The sequence below is a fragment of the Labeo rohita genome, chromosome 6 (genome assembly GCF_022985175.1).
Source record: "Labeo rohita strain BAU-BD-2019 chromosome 6, IGBB_LRoh.1.0, whole genome shotgun sequence".
Lineage (NCBI taxonomy): Eukaryota > Metazoa > Chordata > Actinopteri > Cypriniformes > Cyprinidae > Labeo > Labeo rohita.
Window position 1 is genome coordinate 28,003,675 of NC_066874.1, and position 14,251 is coordinate 28,017,925.

The 14,251-nt window shown below is 34.3% G+C and overlaps 1 protein-coding gene across 2 annotated transcripts in view; it reads left to right on the plus strand.

Moving 5' to 3' along the window:
- The window catches only part of LOC127167287 (contactin-4), a 107,815-nt gene that overhangs the window by 39,953 nt on the left and 53,611 nt on the right, over positions 1 to 14,251 (plus strand). The window lies entirely within an intron of this gene.

Here is a 14,251-nt window from a genome sequence, read left to right on the forward strand (position 1 = left end):
ATTTTCAAATGTTAACCCTTTTAAATTTCGAAGCACTTCACTCCAAAATATGCAGTACATATATTTATTTAATCACAGCCGTTGCAGTTTAATAATTGCATAGCTATATGAGGGCTGCACAATTTGGAGAAAAATATAATTTATTTTCTCATGTATTATTATTATTATTATTATTGTTATATTTACATTTTTTATTTTTTCTGATTTATTGTTTATATATTATTTTATTTACTGTTTTATTATTTTTTTATGTTTAATATAATGTACAATTGTATTCAATATTATTAAATAATACATTATATATAAAATAAGGTTACCAGTTTCAATTCATATTGCATAATCTCGTTTAACCTGATTTTAATCATTTTTCTATTTGTATTCTAATTTACATATCCAGTTGAAACTTTGGTTATTCATATCAGTTTAATTATTTTTCTATTTCCACCTTGTTTAATGTTATTCCTGTTACCCATCTAGTGTTTCTTAACCTGAAAATATCTAAATAATGTTATACGATGTTCATGTTCCTTAACTTGAATGAATGAAAAAAAAAGTTTATTGATTTTTTTTCTTAACATCACCTGGTTTAATGCTATTCCTGTTGTAGTTAAATGTATAAATAATATTTTATGGAGTTTCTTAACCTGGAAAAAATTATATATATATTAGTTATTCCTATTGCTTCTGTGTTATTTCTTAACCAGAGCATAATTCAAAAGATAATATTCCTGTCCTTAGTTCTTTTCTAGAGGAGCAGAAGCTCATTGGACACGCTGACCCTCATTTTTTCCATATGCCATATGCCTGCACTTTGTCAAAGGATCCTGTTGTGGGGACCGGTCACAGTTCACATCTAACCTTTAGCAAGATTAGTCTCTGAGTGACCTATCCTGGATGATGGACTTCCTCTGCTCTCTGAAATACCAGGCCTGTCTGTGGCATTATTCAGGTGAATGACAGCCCGTATTCCCCTGAGGGACCCGCGGCCCGGCTGTGTTGACAGAACTCGGCAGCACTTTGATGATATTCCACAATGTGATGATGCCTGTGTTACAGCATCAGCACTTTGTGATTTGATGTTGTTTTGCTGTTCTTCTTACAACCCTTCATCTGCACAAATCCTCGCAGGGTTTGATATTTGACCCGAGGCAATTCATTATTTGCTGTGCATCAGGTTCTCACCTTGAATTACTTTTTAAGTAGCAGGGAATAATGCAGTCTGATAGTATGCGATTTGTCCTTTATCTACTTCAAATTACACATTTAGCTAAACCTATGCCTGTTGGGTTTGATTTTTCACATTTCAGCTCTTGTATATGATTGTCAAAGGCATTTGATGCATCATGCGGTAGGTGACAAGCGCACAATCTTGTTATCTCTCTTTTATATGTCTTGCTTTGAATACCAGAAAGACTAGAACTGCACGATTTGGTTTTTTCAAATAAAAATTGTGATTGCAAATAATCTAAAATTACTCATTTAAAACAAAACAAGAAATATTACTATTGTAATAATTCTTGGTACAAAAAAAAAAAGATAATTGTAAAAAAGACTTTTTAATTGTAAAAAAATATATATATTTTGCTTTACAACGGTAAAATTACTAATATTTCTAATTTCTAATATTTGTAGCTGCCTTAATTTCTTCATTTTTAAATGTTAACCCTTTTAAATTTTAAAGCACTTCACTCCAAAATATGCCGTGCGTATATTTATTTAATTTATCACATCCTTTTTTGATAACTGCATAATTATATTAAGGGCTGCACTATTTATTTTGTCATATAAAATATTATTATTATTACTATTATTATTAATATTATTATTATTATAGATGTATTATTATTATTATTATTATTATTATTATTATTATTAAAAAATTGCAATTTCATTTTAAAATGCGCTTTTAAAAATCCAGGTTTGCTGGGCTTGATTGTAGAGCTGCAAAAATTTTGTTTTTATACGTTTTGTGATGTGATGTCAATATGACTATAAAATAATAACAATAGTTACTGTTATTATAAAATAAATAAATAAAATAACTATTAGTATTACTATTGTAATATTTCATTGTAAAATAAAAATGAATATTTAAGAAAATATAATAATAATAATAATAATAATAATAATAATAATAATTATAATAATTATTATTATTGTATATATTTTTATATTTAATTTTTGTATTTTTCTGATTATTAATTGCAACTACATTTTAAAATGTGCTTAAAAAATCCAGGTTTGCTGTGCTTGAATTTAGAGCTGCACAATTTATGTTTTTATACATTTTGTGATATGTCAATGACTATAAAATAATAATAATAGTTACTGTTATTACTAAATAAAACAAAACAAGAAATATTACGATTGTAATATTTCATTGTAAAATAAAAATGAGTATTTAAGAGAATAATAATAATTATAGAAATTATTATTATTATTATTTTTTTAAATATATTTTACATTTCACCTGTAGAAATTGCAATTATCTTAAAATTTCTAAATTTCTTCAATATTAAACCATCAAATTTTTTTAATATTTACTCTAAAATACACAGCGCATGTATTTATTTATTTAATGTGTTTAATCACAGCCATACTGATTTTGGGTTTATTTAGATGAATCATTCAGCCCTAAGACATGATGCATCTCTGCAATTACTATAAATTTTGTTTTCTGTCTTCATGTAGGCACAATAAAAAATAATAAAACTTGTGTAACTGATTCCCCTTGTACACAATACATTTATAAAACCTTGCTGCCTAAAGGCTGTTTTACGAGGTGCAGTGCAAGGTTGCTGATGTATCTCGTGTACAAGGAGAATGGAAGAATTGGGGATGGAAGGGCCGGCCATAACTCAGCAGAATATTTCGGGGTGCCATAATTTGAGCGAAATCAATTATGCATGCGCGCTTGTGTAATGAATGTAAAAAGAGTTGCCCTATCATTCATAATCTGGAGGGAAGGGGAAATATGAGCGCCTGGCTTGGGCACTTAGTGGCGTTTCTAAAGGGCTGGGTGATACTTGAGCCGCGGGGGGCAGAGGAAGAGATAGAGCCTTTCCTTTGTGCGCGCAGATTACAGCTCCAAATATAACACCTCGGACACTGATAATGCTGCCTCTAATGCACGTTAGAAGTGAGACGGTGACTCGAACTGACAAGGTTTTAGATGGTGCTGGTGCCACGAGGATGGAGAGGGAAAGCCAAGGCTCCTGAGTTTGTTAAGAGGTGGTTTATATCACATAGCCGCTAATTTGTTTTACGACAAAATTGGCAGAACAAGACTGAAGTGTGGTTGTGTGTGTGTACGTACCTGCTGTCACAATACGGTAAATCTACGATCGGGCTTCCTGGTCATGTAACCTTGAAGAGGGGAGAGAAATCGCTGGTGTTTCTGATGACCTTCAATCAGAAAAGCTGTAAAATATTACAACCATTAGTATCCAGTGCCAACATATGAGTGAATATGATACACATAAGGGTGGTAAGATGTTATTGATGGTGTTTATGAGATCCCACGGGGAGCGTCATGAAATACCCATTCACTGTCACCGACAGACATTGGGCATTGATTGGAAAAGGATCATGTGTCTTTCGATCACAAATGGGATTACGCAGTTGCCAGCTATTTGCAGCTCGTGTAAATCGTGTCAATAAAGCATTTTGTCACCTCGTCCCTGGTGTCGACCTATTTAAGACTGTTATTCCTGGAAAATAAGATAATTAGCACTAAGGATGTGCATTACAGTGATTTTACCATGGCTACTGATTGTTCTTGGGAAGTGGAGTTACCATTTTAAACCAAAGTGCAATTCATTTTACTAGTAAAATCATTATAATGCCCCATTTACACTGACAGCAGCTTTTATAGCTGGAGGTCAGAAGGTCATTAGTAGCTTTTTCTGCCGCTGGAAGCCCATTAACGTTATTAGTGGGTCGTGTCACGTGATTTGAAAAACTGACCATAGTTTGCAGTGCAGGCTGCAATGTTAGTAATATAATTTTTTGTCTCTTAAAAAATGCACATTTGACAGTAGCTTGAGTTGACAGTAGTAGTAGCTTGAGGTAGGATGCAGATGTAAATTTGTTCATATTCAATAAACAGTAACATCTGTAACTTTTAACAACCTCATTTTTATATGGTGAAATTGAATTATTCTGACTGTTTGAGTTTTATTAAAATTAACTATACTGTTATATTTCATAAGGATGTAACAGTATTATCAATATTGCAATATTTTTTCAATACCAATTTTATGAAATCAATTTTAACAATTTTACATTATCTCAAATTATTTTTTTTCAGCTTATTGACGTTTCTACAGATTCAAAGACTCCTGAGCCACTGCACAAAGGAACAAAATATATCCAACACAATAAATCAGTGAAAATTATTTTAATAAAGCTCAAAAAGTTTTCAGTTTACACATCTGTTAGGCTGCATTCACACTAGTGCATGTTCGTTTTAAAATGCATACCTCAGAATCATAATTTCTATTCATTTTCCACTAATTTACTGACAAGCACTAGCGCCTTCCAGTGCTGTCTGCCGGTATGTATAAGGTTATATGCCTTCTCTTTTCTGCAGTCGCTGTTCTGACTCAGAGGACATAACATATTTCAACAACATTGCATGGCCAAAACACACATTCGACAGCAAACTGAAGTTATTACAAACACTCGCTGGTGGTTTAAAATGATTTTTGAGTGAAAGCAGAATATAAATCTTATTTATTGTCTTATGCAGCATCATGCTACAGCCCTTTTTGTAATCCTGTTGTCACTGAAGCTGGAGTTTTGCATCAAAATAAAAGCTTAAAAGTGCAATATAAATTGCTGACAATTAGCGGGTTAAATGGGTACTGCAGTCCAAATTTCAAGTGTTCAAGTGTAGAAATTAGGAAAGAAGTATTGTAATTTCCCTACTGTAGTGTAAAGCAAAAATAATATGAAACCTGCAAAAAAATAAAATAAAATAATAATAGTAATAATAACTATGAACAAACTATGAAATATTCATTTTCATTTATTTTAGTGCAATTGTTTTATAATATATGGCTATTACTGACATAGGATTAACAATAATATAAAATTGTTGTTATTATTATATTCTAATTTGTTTGGCTTCCCAAAACACCAGTGTGAATGTAATTTTAGACTGAGATGGTATACCACAAATAAAAAGAGGGGTGAGTCCCTTTTAAAGTTCAGGTACAATTCAATTCAGTGACTTCTTTTAACTAAGAAGTTTCTTAGTTAAGAACATAGGTTGAGCTCCTAATTTCGAACTCTTAAAGTGCATTAGATAGAAGAATTTAACTTGAAAATGTACAAAAGTCTCCATTTGTCTTTTTTTTTTTTTAACCCTCTGGGGTCTGAGGGTGTTTTGGGGCCCAGGAGAAGTTTTGACATGTCCTGACATTTGTGCTTTTTTCAGCATCTTAAAAACATATTCATGGCTAAAGTCTGGAGTCTAAAGTCTATATTGCAATAATCATATTGTGGACTTCATATCATGGTATTGAGATTTTTATATTGTTACATCCCTAATCTTCCATCGTATCATACATTTAGATCATGAGTTAAAACCACACATACAGCACTTCAGTATCATGGTAAAAATCTAACTATATATTCTCTAGATTTTTGTATAAAAACAGTAAATACATTTAGTATAAATGCTCAAACGCTATAGCATAATCAAAAAAAAAAAAAAAAAATTAGTAATCACTGTTTTTGTTCATCAATAAACCTAGTTAACCTTTCTTTGGAGAGCTGATTCAGAGCAGTTTTCCTTCATGAATTTGAAAATTGATTTGTGAAATTATATTGAGATAATTGTCGTTGTCATTTTATCACCCAGCTCCATGTAGGCTGTGTATAGATTCGGGACAGGTGGCCCATTTAATGTATCTGTGTATGGAGTTCAAATAATGTGAATAATCATCAGCATCGGATGTGTTCATGTTTTGATACAGTATCTTGTTTTATATAAACAGATATAATAAATGCAATGAATTGTGACAGAGCAATTAAACAATAAAAACAAAACAACTTAAGTGAAAAACAAATGTATTAAAGGGTTAACATACCATATATGCCCACACTTTCTCTTTTGCTAAACATATTATAGATGCTAAACTTATGCTTGGTAAATTTCAGCAGCATTTATAAGGTCAACAAAGAACCATGCTTGATGGGAATGTTTCATGAAATGGAGTGGGCATGTAAGAAACCCTTTAAAACATATGTTTTTTGCTTTTAAAATCAATAATTGCTGTTTTGTTAATCAATAAACCTAGTTAACTTTTCTGTGGCGAGCTGATTCAGAACACTTCGCTTTCATGAATTTGAAAATTGAGGTCATGAACTTACAGCATGTGGGAAAAATGAGAGATTTTTTTTTTTCTACAAGCCACTTCGTCACCCTCCCGAGCACTGGCACGACTTCTTGGTTCCTATGTTAGCGCTCCTCTGTAACATCCACAGTGTTGATGCTTTTGTTTTATTATTCATAACAAGTCAACAACTACTTGTTTAATGGTGTTCTCTGAGAGGCTGGCGAAACTGCAGACGGCATGTTTTCTTACAAGCTTGCCAGCAGGCCCCTATTATAGGAGGGGGGGCCTATATGCAGAGTGCTTTTTTATTAGGCCACTGCAGCCTTCTCTCCATCCACCTGCTGAAATGATTCGTCTTTTTTTGATAGCCCTGCTGGAGTCTGCCTGCGCAAGGAAACCAAATTACTCTGAGTAAATGGCCTTGTTGGTGTTAGCCCAGGAATCCAGGTCATGTGTATATGTGTAAACAGTGGTCCTGAATCCACCCCTCCAGACATTTTTATCAAGTAATCTAGCGTCCGAGTCGAGCCCTAGTGGTTAGTGGATGTTGCGGCAATGCTTTGAAGTCAGTTTGCGTCGGGCTTTAGCACAACGGCAATATTGGCTCAAGCGATGGTGCTATTTTAACCTGTCATTGTAAGTTTGCAGTTGTGTGTGTGTGTGTGTATTATTTATACACATAACTTCTGTGTTATAGAACTGTATTTATATAATAATGTAAATACCCAATTTTTTTAGTGTTTTACATTTCATACCTGCTGTTAATTTGGGGCATTATTATCCATTTGGCTGACCAATGACATACAGAAAGAAGTGTTTATATATATATAATACTAAAATACTGTTATATAAAATATTCAATGCAAAACTTATATTTTACCTATATTCACATTAAAATATAAAAAGTGTACATTTTGCCATCTGTGAGATGCATGAATTGGCCAACTCTTTAGTTTATTAAAACATTGTTTGGCATTCTTAATGAACAATGACCTCTAAATGGCGAAATATCTGTCAAAACAACGGTCCATAACAGCTTTTGAACAGAAAAGTGCAAATGTTCATTGAGCTGCTGTGTCTTGAAGCACTTGCAATCAAAACCTTTTCATGCATTTTGTAATTTGTATAATTTTAGAGCTTCTAAAATTGTATTATTGAGCATGGCACACAGAATCGAGCAGGTTGTGGGGCAATGAGCTGGCAGATTGTGTGTGGTTGAGGCTGATAGCTGGTTGGTTGGTTTGATGGAAGCTGTCTCACTGAAGCCCATGTTGAGATTCCGTTCACATCGGCTAAACCCAGCCGGCGTTTCTGCCTCTGGCTTCTGCAGGCTGGTGTGAAGCTCACAAAGGCTCTTTGAGGACTCAATCTGCTGTCAGAGACCCTGTGATTTATCTAATGCTGTAAATGAAGGTGGAGGCTGGATTTTTATCAGGCCGTTGTGAGTTAAGGAAGCATGCGCCATGGCTTATTAAAGAGCGCTATTACTCAGGTTTTAGGCAGCGTTTGACATTTCTGGATATTTGGATACGCTTTTTACTTATGACAATATTGCAATGTTTGTACAAATATTTGAATTGCTGCCAGTGTGTGGAACAGAATTTTCAGTGTTTAACTTTAGAGTAAATATCATACCTTACTTTCAAATGTCAATGAAAACAGCACAATTTTGAGTGTGATATTGCTATTTTACAACAGTTCAGTAAACTTGTTGTTAGAATATTGAGTGCATTTTAAACACAATATTGCCAGATTCAAACTAGGTTTAGCATACTTTAAAGGTTCAAATTACCTTGGCTCAAATTAACTGAATTAAGATTAGTCATTTTGCTAAAAGAGATTTGATGATCCAGGTCAGAAAAAATTATATGATCTGCCCATAAAACATGTGCGATTCATTGTTGGTGTTTCATTTCTCAAAGAATCACTGTTTTTGAACGAATGACTTAAGTGAATGATTCAGTGATTCACTTAAAAGACAATCACTTGTTTAATTTCTAATTGAATCAATATATTTGAACAAATCAGTTGCATGCTTAATGACTCAAAACAAGAGATTAACTTGTCACCACCTACTGATGTAACTATGTAACATGCAAAAAGGGTCACTGAAAATATCTAATATGTAAATATATGTTTATGTCGCCACCTACTGGTGTAACTATTTAACCTGCAAAAAGAGTCAGTGAAAAATATCTAATATGTAAATACATGTTTGTGTCACCACCTAATGGTGTAACTATTTAACCTGCAAATAGAGTCACTAAGACATATATAATATGTAAATATGCATATGTCGCCACCTACTGGTGTAACTATTTAACCTGCACATAGAGTCACTGAAAAATATATAATGTGTAAGTGTTTATGTCGCCACCTACTGGTGTAACTATTTATGTAAATATATGTTTATGTCACCACCTACTGGTGTAACTATTTAACCTATAAATAGAGTCGCTGAAAAATATCGAAGATGAAAATATGTTTGTTTATGTCGCCACCTACTGATGTAACTTAAACCTGCAAATAGAGTCACTGAAAGATATATAAGTAAATATGTTTATGTCGCCACCTACTGGTGTAGCTGTTAAACCTGCAAATAGTGTAGCTGAAAAATATCTAATACGTAAATATTTATTTGTTTATTACCACCTACTGGTGTAACTGTTAAACCTGCAAATAGAGTCACTAAAAGATATATAACATGTAAATATGCTTATGTCGCCACCTACTTGTGTAACTATCATCCTGCACATAGTCACTGAAAAATATATAATGTGTGTTTATGTTGCCACCTATTGGTGTAACTATTTAACCTGCAAATAAAGTTGCTGAAAAATATATGTAAATATGTTTATGTCGCCACCTACTGGGGTAACTATTTACGTAAATATATGTTTATGTCACCACCTACTGGTGTAACTATTTAACCTACAAATAGTCGCTGAAAAATATCTAAGATGTAAATACGTTTTTTTATGTCACCACCTACTGGTGTAACTTAAACCTGCAAATAGTGTCACTGACAGATATATATGTAAATATGTTTATGTCGCCACCTACTGGTGTAACTGTTAAACCTGCAAATAGTGTAGCTGAAAAGTAACTAATACATAAATATATGTTTATGTTGCCACCTACTTATTTAACTGTTAAACCTGCAAACAGTGTCGCTGAAAAATAGCTAATATGTAAATAAATGTTTGTTTTTGTCACCACCCAACGGTGTATTAAACCTCCAAATTCTGTGTGTGTGTGTGTGTGTGTGTGTTGTAATTTCAGTTATCTACAAATGCCACTGCTTATAATATAATATAATAACAAGTAAAGCCACTGATGTCTGGTCTTGGCAGACTAACCTTGGAAGTATTCTTACAGGTAGAAGCACAATTTTGATGTCATTGTCATCGGAGAAGCCTTTTTTTTTTTTCTCGCACAGCTGTACATTTAGCTACAAAGTCATGAAGTATTCCTTCCAGATCGCATTACGCTGTGGTGTCCCATCTTTTTTCAGCACTCTCGCCCACCATTTCTCCATTTTTCCAATGAGATTTGAACTAGCTCTGCATTTATCGCTCTGGACACAGGCAGCATAGTCATGATAATTCTCATCCCATTTCATAACGTCTGCTATGCAATCTCTTCATCTGCCGCCAGTGGAAGGGGGGAAGCACATTATCTATGGCAGAGTATTATAAGAGATTATCCCTGACAGATCTTTTCCCTCACAGGCACCATTAACCAGGCTTCGGCCCACTTGATATTTCTACCACCTGTGACCGTCATCCGCTGGGCACAAGAATTATTGCCATTGTATTTTTTCCCCGCTCTATAAATTAATCATGTAAGGAACTACTCCGAATCCGGTTGGACAGTGACCAAGAAACTCCCTCCCTCCTTCCCCAAAGATGCCAGAGACACCATGCATCATTAAAACGCGGCATGCCATTTGACACAGAGATAAGTCTCACGTTTGCCCCAGTATGGCCTGATGCGTATTATCACACCGCAGACAGAAACAGAAGGCTTTTTCTGACTTTGAAATGTGCAAGAGGCCCGGCTAGATGACAAAAAGAGAGTTGACCTCTCTCTGAAGTGAGCGGGGACTGCTGACGAGACTGAAACATAAATTAGCATTGATCATTTTTGCTCAACATGCCACATTAATGACTTGAGCCTTACAGGGCTTGTTAGACATCCTGTGGAAATAGATTATAATGGTCTTACTAGCTGTCCCAGAAGTCCACCATCTCGATTGTTTTACAAATGGCACATGGTTCTTGGTACATCCAAGGACAACATTTTTAGAGTCATTAAAGCTGTATTACCCCAGGGACCGTTTTTTACATAAGGACGTATATTAATACTGGTGTATTAAGTCAGCCATTTTTTCACGAGTCTTAAAATAGGTGTCATTTGTATATAAACTTTTACCCTCTTTTTAAATTATGACACAGCGTAGCAGCATGTATATCAGTTATCTAATACGAGCGTATTAAACACACCTCAAAGGACGACGTTGTAGAGAAACAGGATTGAATGAATTGATCTGAAGAAGTACGAAAACAGGTAGCATGCAGGGAATCAAATGTGCAGGTCAAATTAAGTTCTTCCCCCATCGCGCAGCTATAGTTTCATCCTCCGTTTCGCATGCTCACCGGTTATAGATCACCCTCATGCATCTCATAAGGAAAGACATCAAACAAATATCCGGCTATTGACCTGTCCTCCCAGACTTGATTGAGACTCATAGCGGGCTGCAGGAGCAGAATGACAAACAAAGGAGGCAGGAGGTTAAAAAAAATGGAAACCAAATCGATAGAGATGACTGAAATGACGAAGGACTTGAAGGTCAGAGCTCGTGGTCCCTTAGAGTAGATAATACAGGAACATAATCAATCTCGTCTAATTTAATCTCTCCCCCCATCTCAGACCTGATCTGCACTCATTTTTTTTCCTTCCATGGTCAAGTCTTTTCATTTTCTGCCCAATGCCTGAGCTGAGCTGCTCTCTGATATTGCAACGGTGGATCAAAGAAGTTAGCTGAATGGACTAAAGGACAATACTGACGCATGAAGACTGATTATTCAGAACAATAATGATGCTTTGAAAAGGTATTCAGTACGGTACTTGATGGTTCAGAACTTTACAGAAACTTTAAAATGGTCGTGACACTTCTAAATAGTCTGATACTTAAAAGCAATTTTGTTTCAAAACAGACTTGATGCTTCAAAGTAATTCCAATAGCTCGATGCAACAGTCATAATTCAAAACACATCTGATGCTAACGTAAATAGTGATGTTTCAAAAGTGTTGATGCTTTAAAGCAGTACTGATGATTCAAAGTAATTCTGAATAAACAATATTGATATTTCAATACAGTTTTAATGCTTTAAAGCGATACTGCTTAAAAAAAAGATTTAATGCTTTAAAAAAATATTGACATTTCAAAGCAATTCTAATTGCTCAAAACAAAAGTGAAAATTGAGAACAGATCTGATGATTAAAAGGAGCTTCAACACTAATGTGATGCTTCAAAACAATGCTGACATTTCAAAGCAATTTTGATGATTCAAAACAATTCTGTATGTTGATAATTCAATGCAATACAAAACAGATCTGAGGCTTCAAAGCAATTCTGGTGTCTGAAATGTTGATTGTTTTAAAAATAAAACAGATGCTTCAGAGCAATTACTGAAGCTTGATCTGTTGCTTCGAAAACAACTGATGTTTCAAATAGATTTTGAATAGAGAAAACAATATTGATGCTTCAGTACAAATTTGATGCTTTAAAACTACTAAAACTTCAAAATGATACTGACATTTTTAAAAAGTACTGATGATTCAAAGCAATATTATTTCAAAACGCCTACTTCAAAGAAATACTGATATTTCTAAACCGATTTGATGCTTCAATACAGTGCTTAAAGTAATCTTTATAAAACAATACTGATGTGTTTCAAATTAGATTTAATGCTTTTGATGCTTCAAAGCAATTCTGATGATTCAAAACTATTCTGACTAGATATTGATGCTTCAATACAGTGTTGTGTTGAATTCTGGTGTCTTAAATTTTGATTGTTTCAAAATAATACTGATGCTTCAAAGCAGTTATAGTGGCTTCAAAACAATAACGATAAATTAAAACAGATGTGATGCTTTAAAAAATTACTGATGTTTCAAACAAATTTGTTGCTTCAAAACAGTGTTGGCCCTTCAAAACAATATTGATGCTTCAAAACTACTGAAAGTTCAAAATGATACTGACACTTCAAAATACTGATGTTTCAAGTAATATTATTTCAAAAAGACTACTTAAAAAATACTGATATTTTACAGTAAATTGCTTCAAAACAATGTCATTTTAAAGTAATTCTTCAAAACAGTGTTGATAATTCAATGCAATACTGTTTCAAAACAAATCTGAGGGTTCAAAGCAGTTGTGTAACTGGTGTCTTAAATGTTGATTGTTTCAATACAATACTGATGCTTCAAAACAATGTTGACATTTTAAAGTACTTCTGATGATTCAGAACAATACTGACTAGATATTAATGCTTCAGTACAGTGTTGATAAATCAATGCAGTGATGTTTCAAAACAATACTGATGCTTTAAAACAATGTTGATGCTTTAGAGCAATTACTGTGGCTTGAAAACAATAGTGATAAATCAAAATTTCTGATGCTTCAAACAACAACTGATGTCTCAAACAGATTTGATGCTGCAAAACAATGTTGGCACTTCAAAACGATATTGATGCTTCAGTACAAAATTGATGATTTAAAACTACTGAAAGTTCAAAATGATACTGACACCTGTAAAAAGTACTGATGCTTCAAAGCAGACTCCTTCAAAGAAATACTGATATTTACAAACTTGATGCTTCAAAGCAATGCTGTTTCTTAACAAACAATACTGATATTTTAAATCAGATTTGATGCTTTGAAACAGTCTTGATGCTTCAAAGCAAATCTGACTAAACAATGTTGATGTTTCCAGGTTTGGTATTGTGTTCTCAGAAAATGAAGAGACGTGTGAATGTTAAACATGTTATGTATCACGGTGACTTTCAAGGCTTGTTCGAAATGTGACGTCCCTAGTGTTCCTAAATCGCTCATAAACCACAAGCTGTTCCGCACTCAGAAATGTCAAGAATATTACGCTCATTTGCTAGACATTTGTTACAGTTTGACACTTAAACCGCACGTCCCACCAGGGCCCGTATTTGTAAAAGCCAAAGCGGCGGCGTTGACCCTCATAAATTAAAGTGTGTATTCGACAACTCTGATGTGCTTTAAAGAGTATTGAATTCCTGTGAGGCAGATGAACTGCGTGCCGCCGTCTCGAAAAGAGGGAGGGTTGATGCCGTATAGCTTACTCCTCTATCATATTCACTGCCCTTTCAAAGTGTATCACCTCCCCTATCGAATCATAATCCTGTTCCTGAGATACGACGGGCTGAAAATGAAATATGGTTGCAGGTTTGTAAATGTATCACACGCATTTTGCCCAGTGTAAGTGTGTAGAGCCAATACTTTTAGTACAATCCAAACATTGCCTTTGGCAGCTGAATATGTGTCGAGGTTTTGCTGCCGTAAGCCACTGAGGATTTTTTCATATCTCTCTTAGGCCCTCACTCTCCCCAGGTCTGTCTATCTCTCTCTCTGTCTTCGATTCCCTCGACTCCTGAAAGATATACTGAGGGTATGCTCAGTATCCAGACTGCACTTGATCAGCTGTGAACAGGCCCATAGGCACAGAAACCTGTCTGTTCTTATTTGGATGAATGAATTATTAATATTTCACTGGTTTATCTGAAGTTACAGCTCCTCGTGCTTGCGTTGTTTTGTTTTCTAATCTTTTTTTGTCTCTCTTTTTCTCTCTTTCTCTCTCTCGCTCTGTCCC